Source organism: Rhinopithecus roxellana, chromosome 22 (genome assembly GCF_007565055.1).
Source record: "Rhinopithecus roxellana isolate Shanxi Qingling chromosome 22, ASM756505v1, whole genome shotgun sequence".
NCBI lineage: Eukaryota > Metazoa > Chordata > Mammalia > Primates > Cercopithecidae > Rhinopithecus > Rhinopithecus roxellana.
The window spans coordinates 5,515,777-5,542,484 of NC_044570.1; the positions used below are offsets into that span (position 1 = coordinate 5,515,777).

General features: G+C 40.0%; 1 pseudogene; it reads left to right on the forward strand.

Annotated features, from left to right (window-relative positions):
• Positions 1-3,494: 3,494 nt before the first annotated feature.
• Positions 3,495-26,708, forward strand: part of LOC115895672 — a 69,896-nt pseudogene continuing 46,682 nt past the window's right edge.

Sequence of the window (26,708 nt, forward strand, 5' to 3'; positions counted from 1 at the left end):
CCTTGGGCAAGATGTGGCCTCAGTGTTCATTGCTCTCCCCCTGGCTCATGTCTCTTATTTATTTTATTTCCCTGGCCTCTGGATGTCTCTGTTACCGGGTTTGGGATCTTCACCAAGTCCTCTGTCCCTTAAGGAGATGAGACTCTGCCCCTGCCCACGGTGGGGAGAAGCCAGGAAAGAACTGTCCTTTGCACTGCAGTATGACAAAGCCCTGGCTCAGGATGAAGATGGGCAGGAGTTTGAGACCAGCCTAGCCAACATAGTGAAACCTGATCTCTACTAAAAGTACAAAAATCAGTTGGGCATGTTGGTGCACACCTATCATCCCAGCTACTCAGGGGGCTGAAGTGGGAGGATCACTTGTGTCCAAGAGTCGGAGGTTGCAGTGAGCCAAAATTATGGCAGTATGGGAGCACGTGCATGTCCTTCCCAGGTGAGGTGAATGTGATCACTGTAGATGAAGACTACAGAACCTGACTGAGTAGAAAGTAGAAAAAAAGATGTGATCAGCCCTCGTAGCAGCTGCCCATTCTGAATAGGCTGGCCTTTTCTCTTTCAGGAGCGAAGCGGTGGATAAGACAGCCTCACCAATGTCCCTCGTCTATGAAGTTATAATTAGAAATTTTAACTTACGATGAGACAGTTCACGTGGTTCAGCCTTAGAGTTACAGCCAAAGTAACTTCAGAATGACTCATGCCATTTCCTTGTAGCTCTCCTGTAGGATGAAGGAGACCCATTATCCTCAGCAATAGTTAAAACATTCGTTTTCTCTCCCACCACTTGACATGCATCTCTTCCCTAGAACTCTCCTGAAAAGCTCCCCACACTCCCCCAGGGAAAAGTTAACCCAGAATCTCTAGTGCCTGGGCAGGCAGAAGGCTGGAACCCTCGAGCTGTAGTGATGTTTCTCCTGCCCACTGGCAGCGGGTATCTTCTTGCCTCTCCTTCCTCTCTCCAGCCCCAGCCACCTACGCATGCCATGTGGGTGTTCCTTATTCCAATTCTAGCTCTGGTTTTGGGGAACTCTTTCAGTTAACATTGAAAATATTTCTTATATTATCCAATGTTACTTTTTAGTTAGAAACTGGTACCTTAGCCTCCAAATTGAAATATTAAAATTACTGCATTTTAAAGTGGAAAGCTCCTTTTGCAATTGCCCATCCAAAGTCTTCATTTTGTAAATGAGGGTCCCAAGAGATGGGGTAGGAGCTATATAGCTTGCCTATGATTACATAATTTGTAAATGAAATCAGGCTATTACAAAACAAAATAGTGGAGAGGTTATTCTGATAAGTAGGGTGAGAAACAGACCAACAGGCTACAATTGGTATGTCTATCCAAAGAGATAAATCATTCCTTTGTTTATTTGCATAGCATTAACCCTGGGGAGTTGGTCGGTTTCTAAGAACTATGTTTTCTTTTGTATTTTTAAGGTTAGGGTTCAAATAGAAACAAGGCATTAAGGCCTTTAATCATATTTACAATAGGAGCCTTTTTATTGCTTTAAGATCATTGAGATTCTTTTTTTTTTTTAACCGTGAAGCTAAACTTACTTTGATAGCTTGCACACCAAAGATTAAAGCCATAAACTTGCTTAGCTTTGACAGGATATACATGTTTAGATTTTAAGATAAAAATTTAAAAGGTATTATGTTTTATTCAGGAAGCATTTAAATATAAAATGGTTGATTGAACACAAATATTTTTGGTGCACTGACTTGGGAGCATGGAGTTTAAGGGGTATGGGTGGGAAGGAGGAAGGATTTCATGGCCCTACACCATGTTGTCATCACCATCCCTGGGAGAATAGTCCTCCGATTCGCCATGGCCAGTGCCACTGCCCGTGATTGTTTTGTGCTCTGTAGATTACACACGCGCCATCCTACTTGATCCTTGCAACCACTCTATGATGGAAGACAGGCTGATGTTGTTATCACCATTTTATACAAAGAAATTGAGTGTTCACATACCTGGGGTTACGAGTCAGTGAGGAAAGCAGCTGATATAGAACCCTGTCTTCTTTCTTCTTGAGACAGAGGTCTTACTCTGTGCCCCAGACTGCAGTGCAGTGGCATGATCTTGGCTCACTGCAACCTCTGCCTCCTGGACTCAAGTGATCTTCCTGCCTCAGTCCCCTGAGTAGCTGGGACTATAGGTGCACACCAGCATGCTTGGCTAATTTTTGTATTTTTGGCAGAGATGGGATTTTACCATGTGGGGGCCAGGCTGGTCTCAAACTCCTGCTCTCAAGTGATCCATCTGCTTTGGCCTCCCACAGTGCTGTAATTGCAAACATGAGCCACTGTGCCCAGCCAGAACCCTGTCTTCTAAACATATTAACTACTTTTATTTTTTATTTCAGTGTGATGCATAAGGGGAAACACATATATAAATTATCGAACTCTCAATAAAGATTCATTTTATTATCGCAGGAAGAGTTTGAAAGATTTGAAACATTTAAAGAATATCGAAGTATAGAGACCTGCTGAGTTTGAGGGCTCCTATTCCATGACTCACAGAGGCTCTTTGTATATAGTTTTATCAAAGAGAAGGGGATCTTGGTTCTAGATAGTATTTTTAGGATTGATTGACAACGTGCAGTTGCCTTCCATAAAGGCTTACACTCCTACCAAAAGTCCATTCAGTTTTTCAAATAAAACAAACAGTGTCTCTGCCACATGTAGTTTTGTCCTTTCGGTTCAGCAGCCTTGTAATCTGTTAACAGCAGATGAAACCTGCCTCTGGTTTCCATAAAATCCACACTCAGAATTTGGAGGATCTGGGACAAGAGGACCAAAGGAGATCTTGGGCTGGGCCAGGATTAGAGTGAGGGGAGTAAGACAACATTTTATAATAAAGACAAGATCAGTGACAGTACTGTGTGAGCCATATTAGAGCTCAAAGTGAAAGGAAAAAGCACTGATCCTATTATTTGTTTCTTTGTTTATTTGTTTATTTATTTATAAAGTAACTCTGTCACCCCAGGCTGAAGTGCAGTGGTGCAATCTCAGCTTACTGCATCCTTGGCCTCCCAGGGCTCAAGCGATCCTCCCATCTCAGCCGCCCTAGTAGCTGGGACTATAGGCACATGCCACCATGCCCAGCTAATTTTGCTATTTTTTTGTAAAGATGGAGTTTTGCCATAAATCCTAGACTGGTCTCAAACTCCTGGGCTCAACATTCCTCCTGCCTCCGCGTCCCACAAGTGCTGGGATTACAGTCGTGAGCCACTGGCACCCAGCCAGATCTTATCTTTTCAAAAATTTTGATACTTTGTTCATCATTAATTTTTTGCATAGATTTTAGTTTTTAAAATATTGCATTAAATATTTATTTATCTTGGTTATTGAGCTTTTGCTGCTCCCTTAAATTTTGCACCTGTGGTGAGTTATAGCCTCACTTGCCTCCTCTTAGTCTTTGCCCTGCCTTGGGCCTAGAAGTACACACAAATGGGCACTATCCAGCCTCACTGCCGACTGACACAGAAGTCTGCATGGCCCAGTTTGGGCACAAAGCTGGCAAGGCAGGGGGGTTCCAGAAGCTTGGCTGTATGAAGTTGGGTGCTTGTCACAGGTTTCCTTGTCTGTGGAGAGGAGAGTGTGTGGAGGAGGGCCAAGGTGAAACTCTTTGGGGCAGGTGAACTCCCTGGGGAAGTTGTAAAGCACAGATGGCTCAGATTCTGATTCTGTAAGTCTAGGGTAGGAACCTAGTCTTCTCATTTCTTTTCTTTTCTTTTTCTTTCTTTTTTTTTTTATTATACTTTAAGTTCTAGGGTACATGTGGATAACGTGCAAGTTTGTTACATATGTATACTTGTGCCATGTTGGTGTGCTGCACCCATCAACTCGTCAGCACCCATCAACTCGTCATTTACATCAGGTATAACTCCCAATGCAATCCCTCTCCCCTCCCCCCTCCCCATGATAGGCCCTAGTGTGTGGTGTTCCCCTTCCCAAGTCCAAGTGATCTCATTGTTCAGTTCCCACCTATGAGTGAGAACATACGGTGTTTGGTTTTCTGTTCTTGTGATAGTTTGCTGAGAATGATGGTTTCCAGCTGCATCCATGTCCCTACAAAGGACACAAACTCATCCTTTTTTATGGCTGCATAGTATTCCATGGTGTATATGTGCCACATTTTCTTAATCCAGTCTGTCACAGATGGACATTTGGGTTGATTTCAAGTCTTTCCTATTGTGAATAGTGCGGCAGTAAACATACGCGTACATGTGTCTTTATAGCAGCATGATTTATAATCCTTTGGGTATATACCCAGTAATGGAATGGCTGGGTCATATGGTACTTCTAGTTCTAGATCCATGAGGAGTCGCCATACTGTTTTCCATAATGGTTGAACTAGTTTACAATCCCACCAACAATGTAAAAGTGTTTCTATTTCTCCACATCCTCTCCAGCACCTGTTGTTTCCTGACTTTTTAATGATTGCCATTCTAACTGGTGTGAGATGGTATCTCATTGTGGTTTTGATTCGCATTTCTCTGATGGCGAGTGATGATGAGCATTTTTTCATGTGTCTGTTGGCTGTATAAATGTCTTCTTTTGAGAAATGTCTGTTCATATCCTTTGCCCACTTTTTGATGGGGTTGTTTGTTTTTTTCTTGTAAATTTGTTTGTGTTCTTTGTAGGTTCTGGATATTAGCCCTTTGTCAGACGAGTAGATTGCAAAAATTTTCTCCCATTCTGTAGGTTGCCTGTTCACTCTGATGGTAGTTTCTTTTGCTGTGCAGAAGCTCTTTAGTTTAATGAGATCCCATTTATCAATTTTGGCTTTTGCTGCTGTTGCTTTTGGTGTTTTAGACATGAAGTCCTTGCCCATGCCTATGTCCTGAATGGCACTACCTAGGTTTTTTTCTAGGGTTTTTATGGTGTTAGGTCTAACATTTAAATCTCTAATCCATCTTGAATTAATTTTTGTATAAGGAGTAAGGAAAGGATTCAGTTTCAGCTTTCTACTTATGGCTAGACAATTTTCCCAGCACCATTTATTAAACAGGGAATCCTTTCCCCATTTCTTGTTTTTCTCAGGTTTATCAAAGATCAGATGGCTGTAGATGTGTGGTATTATTTCTGAGGACTCTGTTCTGTTCCCTTGTTCTGTATCTCTGTTTTGGTACCAGTACCATGCTGTTTTGGTTACTGTAGCCTTGTTGTATAGTTTGAAGTCAGGTATTGTGATGCCTCCAGCTTTATTCTTTTGACTTAGGATTGTCTTGGCAATGTGGGCTCTTTTTTGGTTCCATATGAACTTTAAAGCAGTTTTTTCCAATTCTGTGAAGAAACTCATTGGTAGCTTGATGGGGATGGCATTGAATCTATAAATTACCTTGGGTAGTATGGCCATTTTCTTTTTCTTTTTCTTTTTCTTTTTTTTTTTTTTTTTTTTTTTTGAGATGGAATCTCACTGTGTCACCCAGGCTGGAGTACAGTGGCACAATCTCGGTTCACAGCAACCTCTGCCTCCCGGGTTCAAGCTATTATCCTTATTCAGCCTACCAAGTCGCTGGGAATAGAGTCATGTGCCACCACACCTGCCTAATTTTCTTTAATAGAGACTGGGTTTCACTGTGTTAGCCAGGATGGTCTTAATCTCCTGCCCTCATGATCTGCCCGCCTCAGCCTCCCAAAGTGCAGGGATTATAGGTGTGAGCCACTGCACCAAAGCAAGTTTTATCATTTCTAACAATTTCCCAAGTGCTGCTGGAACAGGGTGTGGACTTTGAGGACCCTTGCTCTAAAGCAGCAGTCCCCAGTGTTTTTGGCACCAGGCACTGGTTTATGGAAGGCAGTTTTTCCATGGATGGGGTTGTGGGAGTGATTTGGGAATGATTCAAGTGCATTATATTTACTGTACACTTTATTTCTATTATTATTACATTATAATATATATTGAAATAACTAGACAACTCACCATAATGTAGAATCAGTAAAAGCCCTGAGATTGTTTTCCTGCAACTAGGTAGTCCCATCTAGGGGTAATGGAAGACAGTGACAGATCATCAGGCGTTAGATTCTCGTAAGGAGCATGCACATAGATCCCTTGCATGCACAGATCACAGTGGGGTTCATGCTCCTAAGAGAGTCTGATATTGCTGTTGATCTGACAGGAGGCAGATCACAGGTAGAAATACTTGCTCACTTCCTGCTGTACAGCCCCCTTTAACAATGCATGGTCCCATGGTTGGGGACACTTGCTGTGAACCCTGGGATTCAGGACAAGCTTTAGAGCAGTAGTCCCTCTCACCTGCATCCAAGAAGCTGCTGGTGAGACATCTTGACAGGTTTTCTTGCATGGGGAATACGGAGAGGCTCAGGATTCTTTACCAGACTTACCTTTGGATTTGTTTGTATAGCAGCATGTCCTGAATGTACCCTTCAGGGGTAAGATTGCATACTTTTCTGCTTACCTGGCCAGTCCTACATTTGTCACTGTTATTAATGGAGCCTTCTCCAGGATGCTGAATGCTTGTTTTAGATTGAATCATTTTTTTTTTTTTTTTTTTTTTTTTTTTTTTTTTTTTTTTTTTTTTGCTGGAAATTCTGGCATGGTGTATGGAAATAAGAGCTACAGTATCTGATGTTAGGTGGTCTTTAAGCACCCCTAGGTTTTGTTTTAAAATTTGTTTTTAAAAATACTACATTGAGCAGGCATGGTGGCTCACACCTGTAATGCCAGCACATTAGGGAGAGGCTAAGGCGGATGGATCTCGAGGTCAGGAGATCAAGAACATCCTGGCCAACATAGTGAAACCTGTATCTACTAAAAATACAAAAGATTTTCAGGCATGGTGGCGTGTGCCTGTACTCACAGCTACTCAGGAGGCTGAGGCAGGACAGTCACCTGAACCCTGAAGGTGTAGGTTGCAGTGAGCTGAGATTTTACCACTGTTCTCCAGCCCTGGTGAAAGAGGGAAATTCTGTCTCAAAAAAAAAAAAAAAAAAAAAAAAAGGATGTTAAAGCCCAGGCAGGAATATCATTTAAAACCAGGAATTTGGGACCTGCCTGGGCAACATGGCAAGACTCTGTCTCTACAAGAAATTTAAAAATTAGCTGTACATGCTGGCATGTGCCTGCCATCCCAAAAACTCTGGAGGCTGAGGTAATAGGGGGATCACTTGAGCCCAGGAGATCAAGGCTGCCATAAGATGTGATCGCACCACTGCACTCCAGCCTGGATGACAGAGCGAGGCTCTGCCTCAAAATAAAGAAGAATACATGTAAGAGAAATTACAATATTTAAAAAGCACGTTTTAAAAGTACATTGAAAACATTTAACAGTAATATTGTTTTTATATTTTAAGAGGAAAATAAAGATGACTCATAAAACTTCCACCCAAATGACTCCTGTTAGTGGTGATGGGATCCAAAGTATAAGATAAAGTAAAATTGACTTTCTACCCTTTCCTCCATACTACAGTCCCTCTCTTCAATGTTGATGTTTTTGTGATTTCTTCCAGGAAAAAAAAAAAAAAAAAAAAAAGATTTTTATTTATGTCTCCGCATCCTTCTAATATTTACACAAGAGTGGCCATATCATTAACACTGTAGGTACTATTTTTTAAAAAAAACCTAGCAATGTATCTTGGACTTGTTTCTATATCAGCACATAACAGATTTACTTTAATCTTCTGAATGGTTTATAAGACTAATCACTAGGTATTCTAGTGTTTAGTCCTGAAATAAAGATTGCTATTAAAGCAACCCAATAGTAAATATCTTTGTCTATATATCTTGAAAGGCATTTATGATTCCAGCCATAGAAGTACCACCAGTAGTAGGGCTGCTGGACAAAGAGTGTGTGCATTTTTTTGTATGAAGGCCAATACCACCCTGTCCTCAAGAAAGGTTCACTCTCACCATGATGAGGGGCATACCTGTTTCCCCAACACCCTTGCATACAATGAATATTACAGAAGTGAAAAAGGAAAATATAGTATTCCAATAGCAATAAAATGTAGGATAACTAGGAATAAACTTGATAAATATGTATATCTGTGTGAAGAAAACTTTAGTATGCCCCAGAGGGACCCAAAGAAAGACTTGAACAATTCAAAATTTTGCCAGTTTCTTGCATGGGAATGTGCAGCATGGTGAAAACATTCATTCTCAGTTAGCTATGATTTGAGCATGACCCAGTAAAAATACCCAAAGATTTTTTTTTTTTTTTGGTGGATGAAGGGGAATTTACTGAGCTGGATTTTTATAGATCATTCAGAAAAATAAATTAAGAAGATTCAAACTATAAACAGGAAAATTTGAGAAATGGTTTAACCACATTAAAATATAATATGAAATTAAAATAGTTTAAATTAGTGTTTTATACAAATAGATTAATAGATCATTGTCATAAACTCATATTTGGGAATATAATGAATGATAAATGGCATATGATATATGGCATCTGAAATCAATGAGGAAAAGTGTGTGTGTGTGTGGTCGGGGGAGTTAAATTTGTAATGCACAGTTTACATGGGATAAATTCCAAATCAATCAAAGATTTTTATGCAAAAAATGAAATAAGTGTCATGAGAATTCACAAGACAATTGTTTTATAATTCCAGGTCTTTCTGCTATGACATAAAACTCAGAAGCCATTGAAAGCAAGATTGGTAAATTCAGCTTCCTTTAAAAAGTTCTTTATGGAATCACATGAACTCAGGAGGCAAAGTCTGCAGTGAGCTGACGTAGTGCCACTGCCCTCCAGCTTTGGCAACAGAGTGAGACTTAGTCTAAAAAAAATTTTCATGGCAAAACCCACCATACACAAAATCAAAAGGCAAGCAACAAACTGGGGACAGATAAATAAAAACTAAATTTTCTAATATGTAAAGAGTTCTTACAAACCAATAGAAAAAAAGGTCCAATGACCCAAAAGGACACCAGGCAAAGATAACGGACAGACAGTTCACAGACAAGGAGACACAGCTTTTAAATATGAAATGTTTAATAAGAAAAAATTACAAATTACATAATAAGAGAAATATAAGTTAACATCTCACAGGGATCATGTTTTTTCACTGAGAATAGCCACAGTATGGGAAAACAAACAACTTTATACATCACTGATGGCAGATAAATCCATACACTGCATGGAGGAAATCTAGCATTATCTGAAACAATTACGGTGCACACATATTTATGACATAAATACTTACATCTCTGATTTTTAATTTTTTTATTTTTTATGGGTACATAGTAGGTGTATATATTTATAGGGTATATGAGATGTTTTGATACAGGCATACAATGCATGTGTTTTTAACCCAGCATTCCACATCTAGGAATTTAGTTTCTATATGTATTATAAGCACACATGTGCGAAATCATGTAGGAATAACATTTTTCACTAAACGATTACTTATAAAAGCAAAAGTTTGCATACTCCATGGCATATCATACGATGGATCTGTAGAAAAGAATGAGAAAGCACTCTGTGCACTGCTATGAAATGATCTCTAAGAAAAGTATACTGCTTTTTTATTTTTGTTTTTGTTTTGATTTCTTTGTTTTTTTGAGATGGAGTTTAGCTCTTGTTGCCCAGGCTGAATTGCAGTGGCACTATCTTGGCTCACTGCAGGCACTGCCTCTCAAGTTCAAGACATTCTTCCGCCTTAGCCTCCCGAGTAGCTGGGATTACAAGCATGTGCCACCACACTCGGCTAATATTTTGTATTTTTGGTAGAGATGGGGTTTCATCATGTTGGCCAGACTAGTCTTAAACTCCTGAACTCAAGTCATATGCCTCCTTGGCCTCCAAAATTGCGGGGATTACAGGCATGAGCCACTGTACATGGCCAAAAATACCCTGTCAATTGATAAAATTAATTTTAAAAAGCTGGGTGTGTAATGATATGCTGACATTTGTGTAGAAGGGGAGGGAAATATGTCGACCTATTAACTTTTGTATGAATTCTTTGATTGTTAATGCATATACACACAAAAAGATAATATTGATTGCCTCTAGGGAAATAAATGGAGGAGGTGGAGGATAGGGCTAGGATGCAGACTTTTCACTGAGTACACATTTGTACCTTTTGAATTTGAACTTCGTTTCCCTTCTCAAAAACAAGTAAATTAAAAATCCAAATTTTAAAATAATTTGATAAGTAAACATATTCCTGGTTTTGATTTGTGTAATTCTAATGCTGAGATAGAATGTCTTTTCAAATATTGGTTAGCCTTTTACATTTTTTAAGCACTTGCCTATTCATATATTTTGCCCATTTAGAATTTATTTTGGGATGGAGAGGGTTTTGCAAATTAAAGAAATTAGCCCTTTGTCTTAAAGGTAACAGAAATTTTGTTCCAGTTTGTCCTTTGACTTTGTTTATGCTACTTTTTGCCACCTAGTATTTTTGTATTTGCTCGGTGTAGTTTCCTTCTTTTCCCTTCCCTTCTTCCCTTCTTCCTTTCTTTATTTCTGTTTTCTTTCTTTTTCTTTTTTTAGTGGGTGGGAATGACTTTTTCATTGTAATCACTGAGAAGATGACTCTAGATCAAAGACATTCCATTATTATTTTATTTCATTTTTGAGACAGGGTCTTGCTCTGTTACCCAGGCTACATAGAATGCAGTGACCCAATCATGGCTCACTGCCACCTCCCCCTTTCCAGCTCAAGCAGTCCTCCCACCTCAGCCTCCTGAGTAGCCAGGACCATAAGCACCAACTAATTTTGAGGGTTTTTTGGTTTGTTTGTTTGTTTTTTGAGACCAGGTTTTACCACGTTGCCTAGGCTGGTCTCCAACTTTTGGACTCAAGCTTTCCATCATTCTTGGTCTCCCAAAGTGCTGAGATTATAGGCATGAGCCACCATGCCTGGCCAATATCCAATCTTTAATGCCTTTGGGTGATTTGGAAAATGACAGGCTGCTTATGAAGTCTGTTTGGAGACAGTAAACACTGGGACAAACTCATTTTAGCAGTAACCTAGAGGATCTTCCCGGAGGGCAAGGGGAGAGGGACTTGGGCAGGGCTGGGTGAGTGTCCTAGTGGGTCTGTGATGAGCCTCTGCTCTCTCCACTCCAGCAGAGCTCCCTGGATCCTCAACAGTGAGGCTCTGTGTGACCTGACTGCCCAGCTCCTGGTGCTGTACCAGCAGGGCTTCTCGCTGGTGGCCCTGCACCCCTTTGTGTAGCCCACCTATGAACAGGAGAAGACACCCCTGGAGCATATCTCTAGGGCCATCCTCATCAAGAAAAGCCACAGGTTGAGGCCTCCATGGGTAAATGGGTAGCATCCTGCTGTGACTAAGCTATGCTGAACAAAGGAGAAATGAAAGTTTGGGGTTGGGGGATTGAAATTTGCATGCAGTCCTCAGGGTCTCCGTACTCAGACAGGTGAGGCAAAAAGTTAGACAACCAGAGAAGTTTCCTAGCATCCTGCAACAAAAAACAAATACATGTCTAACTGCAAGTAGAGGGTTCCATTTAACATTCTTTCCCTCACTCAGCTAGAAAAATGTCTCCTCAGAAGTATATACCTATATTATGCAATTGGTAAAAGTGTAGTACATTTAAACTGAAAGGCGGCTGGAAAATGCAATAATTTTGTTTAAAGGCTATATACAAACTCAATGTCTTTCCCCAAAGTCTAGAAACATTTTAACATTTTGAGCCTACCATAAATTCTGTCAATCACTTTAGGTTTTCAAGGCTTGGGTATGTTTTTCAGTTTGCCTTGCCCAGTTGAATGTTTATGCCTATATTTTGATTGGGCCTAATTAAGAAAAGAGAAGTGGTGTTAGTCTTTCGAAGGAAACAATATTAATTTTTTTTTTAATTTTGATGAGGATAGGGTGGAGAGAGCAGTTTGTTTTTGCTGCTTTCTTAAAAATAAAAGTTAAAATGAAGTCTGAGAAAGGGAATCAGATTTGTCTTTTGGCCAACTATCATAGAAGGAATGATAATGTGCCACATTTTAAAGAGAGAGTGCAGAGCAGCTCCTCCTCTTTCTCTCTTTTTAAAGTCACTTTGCAGGTAGACAAAGCATTTGGCTGATGTGCTCACAAAGGACACCTGTGAGACATGAGGTTGTGTGACTAAGACTGACTCCCCTTCCCTCCCGTCCCCCCCTCCCAATCTCTCCCCTCTCCTCCTCTTCCCTTTTCTTTTTTTGTCATGATTGATTAAGCTCTGGGACACCTAGTCTACATCAACATAAATTAGAATTTGATGTGAAAGGTGGTACATGTCTTTGCTCAAACCCAGAATTCGCACATTATTATTGGTTTCTTTATGTTGATTGGCTGTTGATCATTATCTGGGTCAATCACAAGAATAAATTATTCTGGGGGCTGCAGTGGTTTTAAACGACACTGATATATAGGATATGTATAATGATAGCAGCTCCTATTTAGTGAGCACTCATTATGTGCCAGGCTTGATCATTATCATTTAATCCCTATTATATGCCTATGAAATAAGTGTCATTTTGTCCAGGACTTCATGTCTAAAACACCAAAAGCAACGGCAACAAAAGCCAAAATTGACAAATGGGATCTAATTAAACTAAAGAGCTTCTGCATAGCAAAAGAAACTACCATCAGAGTGAACAGGCAACCTACAGAATGGGAGAAAATTTTTGCAATCTACTCGTCTGACAAAGGGCTAATATCCAGAACCTACAAAGAACTCAATCAAATTTACAAGAAAAAACAAACAATCCCGTTAAAAGTGGGCAAAGGATATGAACAGACACTTCTCAAAAGAAGACATTCATGCAGCCAATAGACACATGAAAAAATGCTCATCATCACTCGCCATCAGAGAAATGCAAATCAAAACCACAATGAGATACCATCTCACACCAGTTAGAATGGCAATCATTAAAAAATCAGGAAACAACAGGTGCTGGAGAGGATGTGGAGAAATAGGAACACTTTTACACTGTTGGTGGGACTGTAAACTAGTTCAACCATTGTGGAAAACAGTGTGGCAATTCCTCAAGGATCTAGAACTAGAAATACCATTTGACCCAGCCATCCCGTTACTGGGGATATACCCAAAGGATTATACGTCATGCTGCTATAAAGACACAGGCACGTGTATGTTTATTGCAATAGCAAAGACTTGGAATCAACCCAAATGTCCATCTGTGACAGACTGGATTAAGAAAATGTGGCACATATACACCATGGAATACTATGCAGCCATAAAAAAGGACGAGTTCGTGTCCTATGTAGGGACATGGATGCAACTAGAAACCATCATTCTCAGCAAACTGTCACAAGAACAGAAAACCAAACACTGCATGTTCTCACTTACAGGTGGGAATTGAACAATGAGATCACTTGGACACAGGAAGGGGAACATCACACACCGGGTCCCATTGTGGGTAGGGAGTAGGGGGGAGGGATAGCATTAGGAGATATACCTAATGTAAATGACGAGTTAATGAGTGCAGCACACCAACAAGGCACATGTATACATATGTAACAAACCTGCACGTTGTGCATATGTACCCTGGAACTTAAAGTATAATAATTTAAAAAAAAAGGTGAGAAAACAGAGACACAAACGTTGAATTGTCAAGGTCACACAGATGGCAGCAAGTAGAGCTCTGCCTTGCTCCCAGGAAGGCTGACACCTGTACTTGCATTCCTTTTTTGTTTGTTTTGCTTTTTTTTTTTTTTTTTTTTTTTTTTTGAGAAGGAGTAAGTCGCCCAGGCTGGAGTGCCGTGGCCTGGTCTCGGCTCACTGCAAGCTCGACCTCCTGGGTTCATGCCATTCTCCTACCTCAGCTCCTGAGTAGCTGGGACTACAGGTGCCCACCACCACGCCTGGCTAATGTTTTGTATTTTTAGTAGAGACAGAGTTTCATCATGTTAGCCAGGATGGTCTTGATCTCCTGACCTCACGATCCGCCCACCTCAACCTCCCAAAGTGCTGGGATTACAGGCATGAGCCACCATACCGGGCCCTGTACCTGCATTCTTAATCCTGGCATGAGTCACATCCTGTGTCCCTTTACTCACAATGCTTGTGGAGAACCACTTTAGGAAAAAAAAGTAGGGGAGGAGATCTTTGATATTCCATAAAGAAGCACTTCTAGTACTCAACCTTGCCCCCTCAGTAGTCTGTAAGTAAATCAGAATTTCCACAAGGAACCAGAACTGACAAATGTGTTATGTGGATTACATAAGATATCCATTGGGATCCAGGGATTCTATTCTGCAGATTATGTGATAAGCCTTAGTGTGTAAAGGAGACAAGTCCATTTGGGTCAGATCACCAGCGAATCCTTCAGTGTGATCTGTCATAGGTCATGACGTGAGCTCAGGACTTGGCCTCAGCTTAATCAAAAAAGGTTAAGATATGTCTTTTTTCTCCCCTGCCATGTGACAACACTTTTAAAACTTTAATGTGCCTGTGAGTCTCCTGGGGATATTGTTAAAGAGCAGAGTCTGACATAGCAGGTCTAGGTGAGGCCTGGGACTCTACATTTCTAACTCATTTCCAGATGTGGCAGATGCTGATGGTCTGTGGCAGGCACTTTGAATATCAAGGGTTCGAGGACGTAATTCTTTCCTGGCTTCATGCCTGGCACTCAGCAACACTACTGGGGCTTGCCACTTTACTCCCAGGAGAGCTGTAAGCACCAGACTACATTAGAAAGAACATATGACTTGTGGCAGGAGACTCGTGTTCTAGGCTGCATTTGGCTACTAGTAATTAGTGTTGTGCAGGGGGCACATCAGTGAACTTTTCTGGATCTCCATTTTCTAGCTGCTACAATGAGGGACTGGTACTACATGATTTGCCTTGCGCTGAACTCTTAAGTTATCTGATGTGGCAAGATGGGTGAGGAAGCCTGTCTTCAGAAATAGGAACCACCACTTTCATGAATAATGTGTTATAAGCCAGCAGTGAAGTTGGGGGTGCAATAGGGGTTCTTTACTTCCACTGAGGTAGCATGAACAAATCAACTTACTTTCCAGAAGACAAAAAATGAGCAAACTATTGAAAGGAATGAAACATTGTATGCCAGAGAGTTTTCAAGAAAGGGAAGTTGGCAATCTCCTTGGGTTTGAGCTCACTTTAGTCCAGAGTTCCTGAACTGCCTGCCTGATGACCTTAATGAACATTTCAACTCCTGGACAAGCAGATCCAGAGAAGGAAATTCCTTAGGTAACTTTGTTTTGGGTCTTTAGAACTGCCTTGATTTTTTTTTTTTTTAAGAAAACTGCAAAAGTTTGATAATGTGTCATGTAAAATGAGCCAGAAATGATCAAGAGGATCACCCCTAATTCCAGCCCCAATAGTACTGGGTGGGAGGAGTAGTAGAAGTTGGAGGCGGAGTCATTGTAAATTTTAAAGTACAGGAATTTTCTCTTCTAGCAAATACAATAACTGCATCTTTTTGTATTATGAGGAAAAGCCCCAATAATCTTAAAAATAAGTGAACAAGCAAACAACAAAAAAAACCAACATGGCCAGCTGCAGTGGCTCACACCTGTAATCCCAACATTTTGCGAGACCAAGGCAGAAGACTCTCTAGAGCTCAGACATTCTAGACCAGCCTGGGCCACATAGTGAGACCTAGTATCTACTAAAAATTTAAAAAATTAGCTGAGTGTAGTGGTACACACCTGTAATCCCAGTTAACCAGGAGGCTGAGGTGGGAGGAATGCCTGAGCCCAGAAGGTGGAGTCTGCAGTGTGATGTGACTGTGTTGTTGCACTCTAGGCTGGGCAACAGAACGATACCCTGTCTAAAACAAAACAAAACAAACAAACAAAGCAGTACTTTTTCTTTATCAATAGGGAGTTTAAGTAGTAAAAACAAAACAAAGGAAGACTTTTGTGATTAATTTTTAAATCAGACAGTTAAAGTGACACTTTTCACAAAGTCTGCTGAAGTTCTGACACCTATAGCTGCTGTTAGACGAAATGACTTCACTTTTAAAAGGGAAAGAAATACTTGGTTAATATTTTCCAAGTGGAGCCCATTGAAAGAGATGTAGATATACTTTGTAGATTACCGCTAGTCCAAATGAAGTTCATTATCACAAATCACGATGAGATGACTGTGTGGAACTTCAGCATCAACCTAATGGTTTTGAAGGGTTCACATCAAATTTTTAGCAAATAACTGTGCTTTGGGATATGCCAGAACCACCAAACAGAGCCCCTCAGGCCCACATTTATTCCTTCACACACTTGCTGAAGGTGTACTCTTTCCAGGGTATGGTGCTAGGAGCTCTACGTGGTGGGAAGTTAGAGAGTACAAGCCCCAGGCTCAGTTGAACATGGAGCCTACCTTCCAGGTACTTGCAGTCTAACTAAGTAAATGAGATATGTGCTTCCTGCCATGTTTAATTGGGAAAAGGAGATGCCACCTCTCACAGGAAGGGAAACCAAGGAAATGTTTCTGGAGGAGCAGCTTTTAACTTGAGTCTGATTTCTTTTGTGCAAACATGGGGCATAATAAGCATGAGGCAGGAAGAGTTTATTTAAATCTCCTAATAAAATGTTTTCTGGTGGTGTTTGAATAACTGGAGATCATTGATGCCAGTCTAACTAAATTTTTAATGAGTTATTCCAAAAGTAGTTCTCAAGTGCAATAACATTCCTCTGAGCTTACTGCCATTTTGACAGATTTCACTCACATCAATGAAAAAATCACCTGATTTTTCCTTTGAAAATTCTAATAACTGCCATTTCATTTTACCATGGCAGGCCAAGCCACACATCTAACTGTAAATTGTTCTTAATTCTAAGTGTATTGAATTTAGTCAAGTCAGTTACTTTGACTCAAGTTACTTTGACTCAAGAATGAATAGTGAATATGAAATAGTTAATAAGTAGAAAGAGAGTTTGTCCTCCATTTCCTCAAGTCTTTCTTTGGAATACTTAGTGATTTTTAATAAACAATATAGTTGCACTCATTCTGAATTCTAAGTATAGTTTAGTTATCCTTCATTATTTTCAAGTAGTTTTTTTAGAGTGAGTTGCTAAAGATCTTGAAACTTGATGGCTAAGAAAAGTCAGTTATCAAAACATCTCTCTGATGTTTCCTGAGTGTGGGTTTAATTCGAGGATGTTTATGGTTTTAGATGTAACTGCAGTATCAAAATGCATGGTGCTGGCCATTTTTCAGCTGTTGAATTTTTGTTATTCACACTTGGAGCTAGGGTGTTCTTGGTGTGTTTTTCATCACTAATGAGTTGAGGTCATTTGGCTACAGCGTCTGTAGAGTAATGACTTCTATGGTATGGTGACCAGCAAACTAGGGAGCTCTGTGGACATGTATTAGGCAACTTTTGGTCTAGGATTAGGGTGGGGGCTCATGGAGAAGCTATAGTTAATGCAGAGGCTGTAATTCTAAAACTCTTGCAAAAGGTGGAAAATGTGTACAATCAAAGTTACCCTTAAAAATCTTTTGAAGTGCCCATAAAGTGTAATACTGTGGCACCTCTCTACCTGACCAGTGCATGTCTTCCTTCAGGACTAGATCAGATGGCTGTTTCTAACAGTGAACCCCATGGAAAGTTAAGTTGGTTTGGGTTTATAGTGAGAATTCATTGGAATTACACCTAGGGTGCTGAAATGTTTGCATCTAGGGAGGTGTTTGTGGGGATTAACATTGAGAGAACAGGAACTCCACGTCTCCCTTCTTGAGTTCATTCTGCGGCACATCTGCCTATTGAATAGAATAACTGGCACTGTTTTAAGTGGTAAACATTTATCCCTTTCAGTTGGATTTTTCTAAGATAAACATGTGTATGTAATTTCACTGTGCAACAATGACTCTAAGGAGCTCCTAGAGGTCAAGAAACTTACCTGTCTACTAGGGAGCTGAAAAATGTATATACAAATTATGTAATTGCCCAGCTAAGTCTGCAGGTCTTGGTTTGCATCTCTAACCTGGAAATTGTTAATGAAAGTGTTTCAGAAAAGGAGGCTCTGTGGCTCTCCTTTGCTCTAGGTTGGGCATGATGGGTAGATTGGAATACGGAGAGAAACAGTGGGAAGGGCCTCTGCACTGCTGACATTGTGGAACAACTGGAACACAGTATCCAAAGGGAAACAGTGGGAAGGCAGGCATGAGAAGCCTTGGGGCCTGACATCAGAGACAAGCCTTCGGGAGGGTGTGTGTGGAGCTGTGGTGAGCCCCTCAGGCCAGGACTCACTTTTCTAGCTGCTGACTTAGTCAAGGCTACTGCAGTCCTTGTTCTAAAACAGGTGCCTCTAGTGATTCTTAGAAGAAATGCCGTGGGTTGCTGAGAGCTACAGTCAGCTGCTTCATCCCAAATAGACCATATGCTTGGAGTCTGTCAGCAAGCTGTACTCCCAAATACTTATGAGCAGCGCAGATGACTGAATGAAACAACCCTGACCACCCAGGGTCAACTGATGCAAGAAAAACAATTATTTTGGCTTTTGCTATCTTATTTCCAGGAAATTACATCTTAGGGAATGCTCAGCCCTTACCCTTTGTTTCTTCTCTTGCGGACCAGAATCTAAATTCCTGAAGACACTGTCTTTATTCTAAGATTAGGCTTGGCAGCTCAGATGCCTACAGGGGCCTGGCTCATTGAATGAGGACTCTTGGTAACTGGTGAGTCAATGGCTTATCTCTGTCATATGGTTATCAGGTGTTGCCATGTCTTGCACTTTTTCATGAAAAGCCACAAATTTGGATTTTTATCTGAAAATTTTTTCTTTTAGCCTCACTTTTCCAAAGTAGCATTGTTTATCCCTAACCCATGCCACTGGCTGCCATCTTGCAGCCTCTAACATTTCTGTGTAATGCTTACATTGGCAGATGTAATAATGCACCCTTTTAGCTGCTTATCCTGTCTTTGACACAAGAATCTCAGTTGCTGGAATCTCAGTCTCTTCTGTTGTTGCATTTTAAATGTCTGCCCACCTCCATTCCCCTTGCTGAATCCTCTTCCATCTTTGGATTCCCATTGCTTGCTCAGAGTGCCAGGTCCTGAATAGATGTTGGTCAATATAATTTGCATGAATTGAGTGGGATAAAACCATGCCCTGGAATTATGCTACAATCATTTACTAAACGACCGTAAATTCATTATGAAATAGATCTGTCATTGGTTTACATATTTATCAGTACCAAAAGTATATCTTGATAATGCAGGCACATAGCACAGACATCAAATAATGGAGCGCGCGCACACACACACACACACACACACACACACACACACACTCCTTTCATTGCCAAAATAACAGTGATTTGCTACAAGAATAGATGTCCATTAATTTTCCTTCTTCTTTTTCTTTTAAAATACATTCAAATATGACCTTCAAAGAAAGGATAACTTTGTGGACCTTAAGTGAAGTACAAATGCATTATATTGCCTTTTTTATAGCCTACAAGATAATGTGAACATGTCCTTTTGCATTTGAAAAGGGCCAAATTGGGAAAGTACAAAATTATATTGAAACTAAAAAGAAAATCCTTAAAACATATATTAAATTTTTTCCTCTTTGTCAATCAGAAGTAACTTAGATATTTTTCATGTTTTTCAAGCTGAAAAAGATGTAGTGGGTATTACCAGTAATGGGTCCTGGACAGGACTAGTAATTGAGTTTTACATTTTTAGATATGAATGTAGAAGTAGTTGAGATACAATGTTTAGATGTATATAAGTACATTATTAGTAATTTAAATGTTCTTGAGATTTTGATATAACGATTGTCTCTAAAATCTACCCAAATTTTTTATTTTAAATGATTAAGAGATGGAACAATTTACAAAGATGTAAATGCTATAAAATGCTCTAAGTATATGAAAATATGATAAATATGCTATAAATACAAGTACATCATTTCATTCACTTCCTATTCATCAACCATGAGTTGGAACTTAAAATGGCTACAAAGACTTTAAAGACAACATTTATAACTTGTATTCACATAACACCTGGTTCTGAGAGTCTGAGAACACTTTGCTTCATTTCTCTATTTTTTTTTTTTTTTTTTTTGAGACAGAATCTCCCTCTGTCACCCAGGCTGGAGTGCAGTGGCATGATCTCCACTGACTGCAAGCTCTGCCTCCCGGGTTCACGCCATTCTCCTGCCTCAGCCTCCCTAGAAACTGGAACCACAGGCGCCCATCACCTCACCCGGCTAATTGTTTTGTATTTTTAGTAGAGATGGGATTTCACCATGTTCGCCAGGATGGTCTTGATCTCCTGACCTCATGATCCATCTGCCCCGGCCTCCCAAAGTGCAAGGATTACAGACATTCCTGTATGTTTTCAGTATTATAATTATCTCTCACTATGTCCTCATGATAATTGTTTTTCTTGTTAATGTTTGTCAAAAACTTTACTGTGCTTTCAGCAGAAGTTTTAGACATACGCTCCTTTGTAACTGAAAGGTACATGATCTTCCCTCATTCCCCACTTCTCATTTTATGTCTAGGAAAATGAAGCTGAAGAAGTTATTAATGACTTCTCAGTCCTGAGGTTTGGAGTGGGTAGTGGTAGTGTGTGGTAAGTATAGAACTCAAGTTCCATCTTGAGACTCATGGCCCAGAAATACATCATCATTCAGCTCAGAGGCCCCAGAGCTTACAGAAACATCTTCAGATAAATGTGAGACTCTCCTAGGCTTTGTACCAACCCCAGTCCCCATGGCTACACTATGGGACCAGAGGCTTGGCTTATTCCCTAGCTGATTTCAGAATATAGGGATACCACTACAAACCACTTAGAGCTCCCCAAATGGCTCCACTAAGCAGGCTGGCTGGGTCTTGTCAGTTTCTGCACAAAATGATTACCTGTAAATGATGGTTCTAGGGCTATCAGTGTGTTATTTTCTCTCTGCTCTCTAAAAGCAAAATAAAAATGTATTTATTAAATGTCTATTGGTTCCTTTAATGTAACAGTCTTTGTTAGAGAGAATGAGATGGACACAATTCCTGCTCTCAGGGAATTTGTAATATATTGTTATGGTTTAAGTCTCCAAAATTGCTCCATCAAGCAACCTGAATCTCTTAGGAACAAAATGCTCCCTTTTCTTGTAAAGAACTTTTATGTGTTTGCAGGTACTTCTTCATATGATTTTTCATTTTTGGTAATAGCCATCATAGCTACCATTTATTTACTGCTGTGGCTGACTGGAGTCCTTGTTCATTGCTTCATGATATATATATATATATTATCTTTATTCCCAAAAACCGAGATGAAAGAAATGAGACTCAGAGTGGTCCTTGTCCAAGCCAGTTTCCACACATTGTGTGGGTGGAGAAACAGCTTTCACACTGGCACCTTTCTTCTAACAGCATTCCTCTTCAATTGTTTAGCTATGAGGGTTAAGGTACGGAAAGAGTAGAATTTCTCAGCCTTGGTACTGTTGACCTTTTGGGCCAGACAATTGTATGTAGGACTACGCATTGTAGGATATTTAGCAGACTCCCTGGTGTGTACCCACAAGATTTTACTAGCAAAGCCCCCATCCCTGCAGTTGTGACAGATTCCAGACATTGCCTAATGTCTGCTGACAGGCAAAACTGCCCCCATTTGAGAGTCAGTGGGTTAGTTAGGGAGTGGGACAGGGAATCTAACTTTAATTTTCTTCTAGGTAGCCACCTTTGCCAAGAGCACTTATTATGTTAACCTAACTTTGCCATTAAATGAAATGCCACCTTTATTATTATTATAGTTAGGTTTCTATAGGTACATCCCAATCTATTCCTGATTCTTTATTGTTCCTTTGATCTACTTATTGATTTGTATGCCAGTGTCATGTTATAATAAATGTGTAATGTATATTAACATCTAGTAGGGCACTTTTTTTTTTTTTTTTTTTTTTTTTAACGGAGTCTTGCTCCATCTCCAGGCTGGAGTGCAGTAGCACAATCTCGGCTCACTGCAACCTCCGACTCCCTAGTTAAAGAGATTCTCCTGACTCAGTTTCCTGAGTAGCTGGGATTATAGACATACGCCACCATGCTCAGCTAAATTTTTATATTTTTAGTAGAGACAGGGTTTCACCATTTTGGCCAGGATCGTCTCAATCACCTGACCTCATGATCTGCCCGCTTCAGCCTCCCAAAGTGCTGGGATTACAGGCGTGAGTCACTGTACCTGAGTCACTGTACTGGCACTATTCTTTTTCAGGATCTTGACAACTTTTGTACATTAATTTTTCCATATAAAGCCTGAAGTAATTTTCTTCAATTCGTGGTAAACTCTGTTGAAATTATAGTTACATTAACATACTAATTTAAGAAGAATTTCCACGTTGTGTTTTCGAGAACATAATGTTCAATATTATTGTTGGGGATAAATTTTATTTGAGATCTTCATAATAATTCTGGAAGTTCTGTGTACTATCTAGACAGTGGTTACCAAAGTTAGGTAGACATATTTAGTGTTGAAGGAGAACTGAGGTGTCTACTTTTATATATTTTATTGAAAAATTAGGAGAGAGATGAAGTGTCATAATACTTAACATTCAGGTTGCAGGTGGTGTCCTGGCTTGGTGTGTACATCAGAGGTCACTTGTGGGAGGGGCCTGCAGAAGGGCTGGGTTCAGGGAAGCACTTTCAAATGAGATCTCAGTGAGGTGAATTGATGGATCGCTTTTTGTAGTTTTAGCTAAATTAACTCTCATGAAATATTAACACGGCTTTAAAAAATTTCTGTGAAATGATTGCAGATTGAAGGGAATACCAGTGATGTAAATGTCAAATCCTTCTCTCTCTCTCATGCACACATGTAGAAATGGCTACACTGACCCATTTGTGGGTAAGTAAGAGGATTTGTGGGACACAGAGTGAGCTTTGTGGAACACAGAGTGAGATTAAAGAGCTTTGTAAGACATGGAGTGAGATGAAAACACCAGTGCCTACCTATTTAGATCTGATTTAAAGAAATTTGAAATTATCAAGAAGACCTTTTGAAAAGTGGATTATAGTTCCATTATTAACAATGAATCTCATTTCAAGTGTATATTTTGCCTTGAGGTATTTGCTATTAATAGAAAATTATAAAATATTGCTTATTTCATCATTTCTGATATTTACATTATTCTGTTTTGTGGGTTTTGTTTTATAACATATGTAAGATGTTAGTACAGTGGTATTCAGAATATTTTTTTCTGGCGATAAGAAAAATTTGAAGACAATTTATTCTCTCAGCATTTGAGACACACTGAAACTGGTGGTTCCTGAAGCAGTCAGAATCTTGCTACTCAAAGAGTGGTCGATGGACCAGGAGCATCAGAATCTCCTGGGAGCTCTTAGAGATACAGACTTTCAGGCCCACCCAGACTTGTTGAATCAGAGTCTGCCCTTTAACAAGGTTCCAGATGATTTGTACACACATTAAAGTTTGAGAATAGAGTTAAGCTGTGTTTTCCTGTAATACAGTCATTAGCCATGTATAGCTGTTTAAATTGTTAAAATTAAATAAGATTAAAAATTCTGTTATTCAGTTACAATGGCTGCATTTCAGGTGCTCAGTAGGAAAACCTGGGTAGTGGCTATTTTACTGGACTGTACATATCTAGAACATGTCTATCACCTAACTCAGCTGGGGGCATAGGTGAGATGATTTGCAAAAGAAGAAAACAATCAGCCAAGTTTAATATAGAATGTGTGCATTAAATGCACATAGAGAAGAGAATTCTTGTAAACTAACTGGAAAGGACCCATTAGAGTCTTATGAAGACCATTCCTATGTAGCTATTATTGCTATTTTTGTTTGCAGATATGTGACTTTTCTGAACCAGTAAATATCAGGCAGACTGCTTTTATTCAGTGTTGTATTTGTGATAAAATATTATTAATTATGCACCACTACTAATATTAGATCTTTCTATATCTGTCAATGTAAAGCAGAGCCTTGCAAGATTCTAGAGAAAGCAGGAACCTTTCCCAGCTCCCATTTCATGTGGCTGCTCTCTTCTGTAGCCCAGCTAGCTGGGGATTGAAATTCTTTCACAGCTCATTATATAAGGAGCAGTGAGGCAAAGTTTGTCTGTTTTCCTCTTGGCCTTTAAGGTTACCAGTGCAGTCCTTGTAGTGCACAGTGGCAGATAGTTTGTCTCCAGGGAGCTGGCCCTGACGGTAAACAGTGAGCCAGGATGATTTCTCCAGAATAAACAGTAGGATGGAATAGTGATGTCCCTGGTAACATGTCCCCAGTAAGCATGCATAGCTCCCTGAGGGAGTGTGTTATAGGGTTATTACTTTCACATCTCCCCCATCATGCCCAGAATGTTCCCAGAGAAACCAAACCTTTTTCCACAGAAGTGCTGAATGTTTTCTGCTGGAAGGGGAAGGGAACATCAGAAGAAAGGACAATGACTCATCTGTGGACAATAACTCATTCTTCTCCTTCTTTGTGCTTTCTATTTCACAACTTCCCTGGGGGACCCTATAGTGAGGTGTTTTGGTGTTTTAGTCATGAAATCTTTGTTCATGCCTATGTCCTGAATGGTATTGCCTAGGTTTCCTCTAGGGTTTTTATGGTTTTAGTTCAACATTTAAGTCTTTCTTAAGTCTTTAGTCCACCATGAATTAATTTTTAAGTTCAATATTTAAGTCTTTAGTTTAACATTTAAGTCTTTAATCCACCATGAATTAATTTTTGTGTAAGATGTGAGAAAGGGATCCAGTTTCAGCTTTCTACATATGACTTGCCAGTTTTCCCAGCACCATTTATTAAGCAGGGAACCCTTTCCACGTTTCTTGTTTTTGTCAGGTTTGTCAAAGATCAAATGGTTTTAGATGTGTGGTGTTATTTCTGAGGCCTCTTTTCTGTTTCATTGGCCTATATATCTGTTTTGGTAACAGCACCTTGTTGTTTGGTTACTGCAGCCTTGTGATATAGTTTGAAGTCAGGTAGGGTGATGACTCCAGCTTTGTTCTTTTGGCTTAGCGGTCACTTTTTCGGTTCAATATGAACTTTAGTTTTTTTTTTTCAATTCTGTGAAGAACGTCATTGGTAGCTTGAGGGGGATGGCATTGAATCTATAAATTACCTTGGGCAGTTTGGCCATTTTCACAGTATTGATTCTTCCTATCAGTGAGCATGGGATGTTCTTCCATTTGTTTGTGTCCTCTTTTATTTTGTTGAGCAGTGGTTTGTAGTTGTCCTATAAGAGGTCCTTCACATCCCTTTTAAGTTGGATTCCTAGGTGTTTTATTCTCTTTGAAGAAATTATGAATGGGACTTCACTAATGATTTGGCTCTCTGTTTGTCTGTTATTGGTGTATAGGAATGCTTGTGATTTTTGCACATTGATTTTGTATCCTGAGACTTTGCTGAAACTGCTTATCAGCTTAAGGAGATTTTTGGCTGAGATGATAAGGTTTTCTAAATATACTATCATGTCATCTGCAAAGAGGGACAATTTGATTTTCTCTTCTCCTGATTAAATTCCCTTTATTTCTTTCTCTTGCCTGATTGTCGTGGTCAGAAATTCCCATACTGTGTTGAATAGGAGTGGTGAGAGAAGGCATCCTTGTCTTGTGCCAGTTTTCAAAGGGAATGCTTCTAATTTTTTCCCATTCAATATGATGTTCACTGTGGATTTGTCATAAAAAGCTCTTGTTATTTTGAGATACATTCCATCAATACCTAGTTTATTGAGAGTTTTTAGCATGAAGGGCTATTGAATTTTGCCAAAGGCTTTTTCTGCATCTATTGAGATAGTCATGCGTTTTTTGTCACTGGTTCTGTTTTGTGATGGATTATGTTTACTGATTTATGTATGTTGAACTAGCCTTGCATCCCAGGGATGAAGCCAACTTGATTGTGGTGGATAAGATTTTTGATGTGCTGCTGATATCCTTTCTTCCCTTGATTGAATCAAATACTGAAGCTTGTGCAAGCATCACGAAGTTCTTGTGCCATGTCTTTCAGCTCCAGCAGGTCATTTAAGGTTTTCTCTACACTGTTTTTTCTAGTTAACCATTCATCTAACCTTTTTTATCAAGGTTTTTTTCTTCCTTGCAATGGATTAGAACATGCTCCTTTAGTTCAGAGAAGTTTGTTATTACCGACCTTCTGAAACCTACTTCTGTCAGCTCATCAAAGTCATTCTCCATCCAGTTTTGTTCCATTGCTGGCAAGGAGCTATGATCCTTTGGAGGAGATGAAGCACTGTGATTTTTAGAATTTTCAGCTTTTCTGCTCTGGTTTCTCCCCATCTTTGTGGTTTTACCTACATTTGGTCTTTGATTTTGGTGACCTACAGATGGGGTTTTGGTGTGAATGTCCTTTTTGTTGATGTTGGTGCTATTCCTTTCTGGTTTTTAGTTTTCCTTTTAGCAGTCAGGACTCTCAGCTGCAGGACTGTTGGAATTTGCTGGAGTGGTCCAAACCCTATTTGTCTGGGTATCACCAGTGGTGGCTGCAGAACAGCAAATAGTGCAGAACAGCAAATATTGCTGCCTGATCCTTCCTCTGGAAGCTTTGTCTCAGAGGGGCACCCACCTATATGAGGCATCTGTTGGCCCCTACTGGGAGGCGTCTCCAAGTTAGGCTAGACAGGGGTTAGGGACCCACCTGAGGAGGCAGTCTGTTGGTTCTCAGAGCTCAAACGCCATGTTGGGAAAACCAAACCTCTCTTCACAGCTGTCAGACGGCAGAAGTTTCTGCTGCCTCTTGTTCAGCTATGCCCTGCCCACAGAGTTGGGAGTTTATAGAGGCAGTATGCCTTGCTGAGCTGCAGTGTCCTCCTCCCAGTTCGAGCTTCCTGACCAC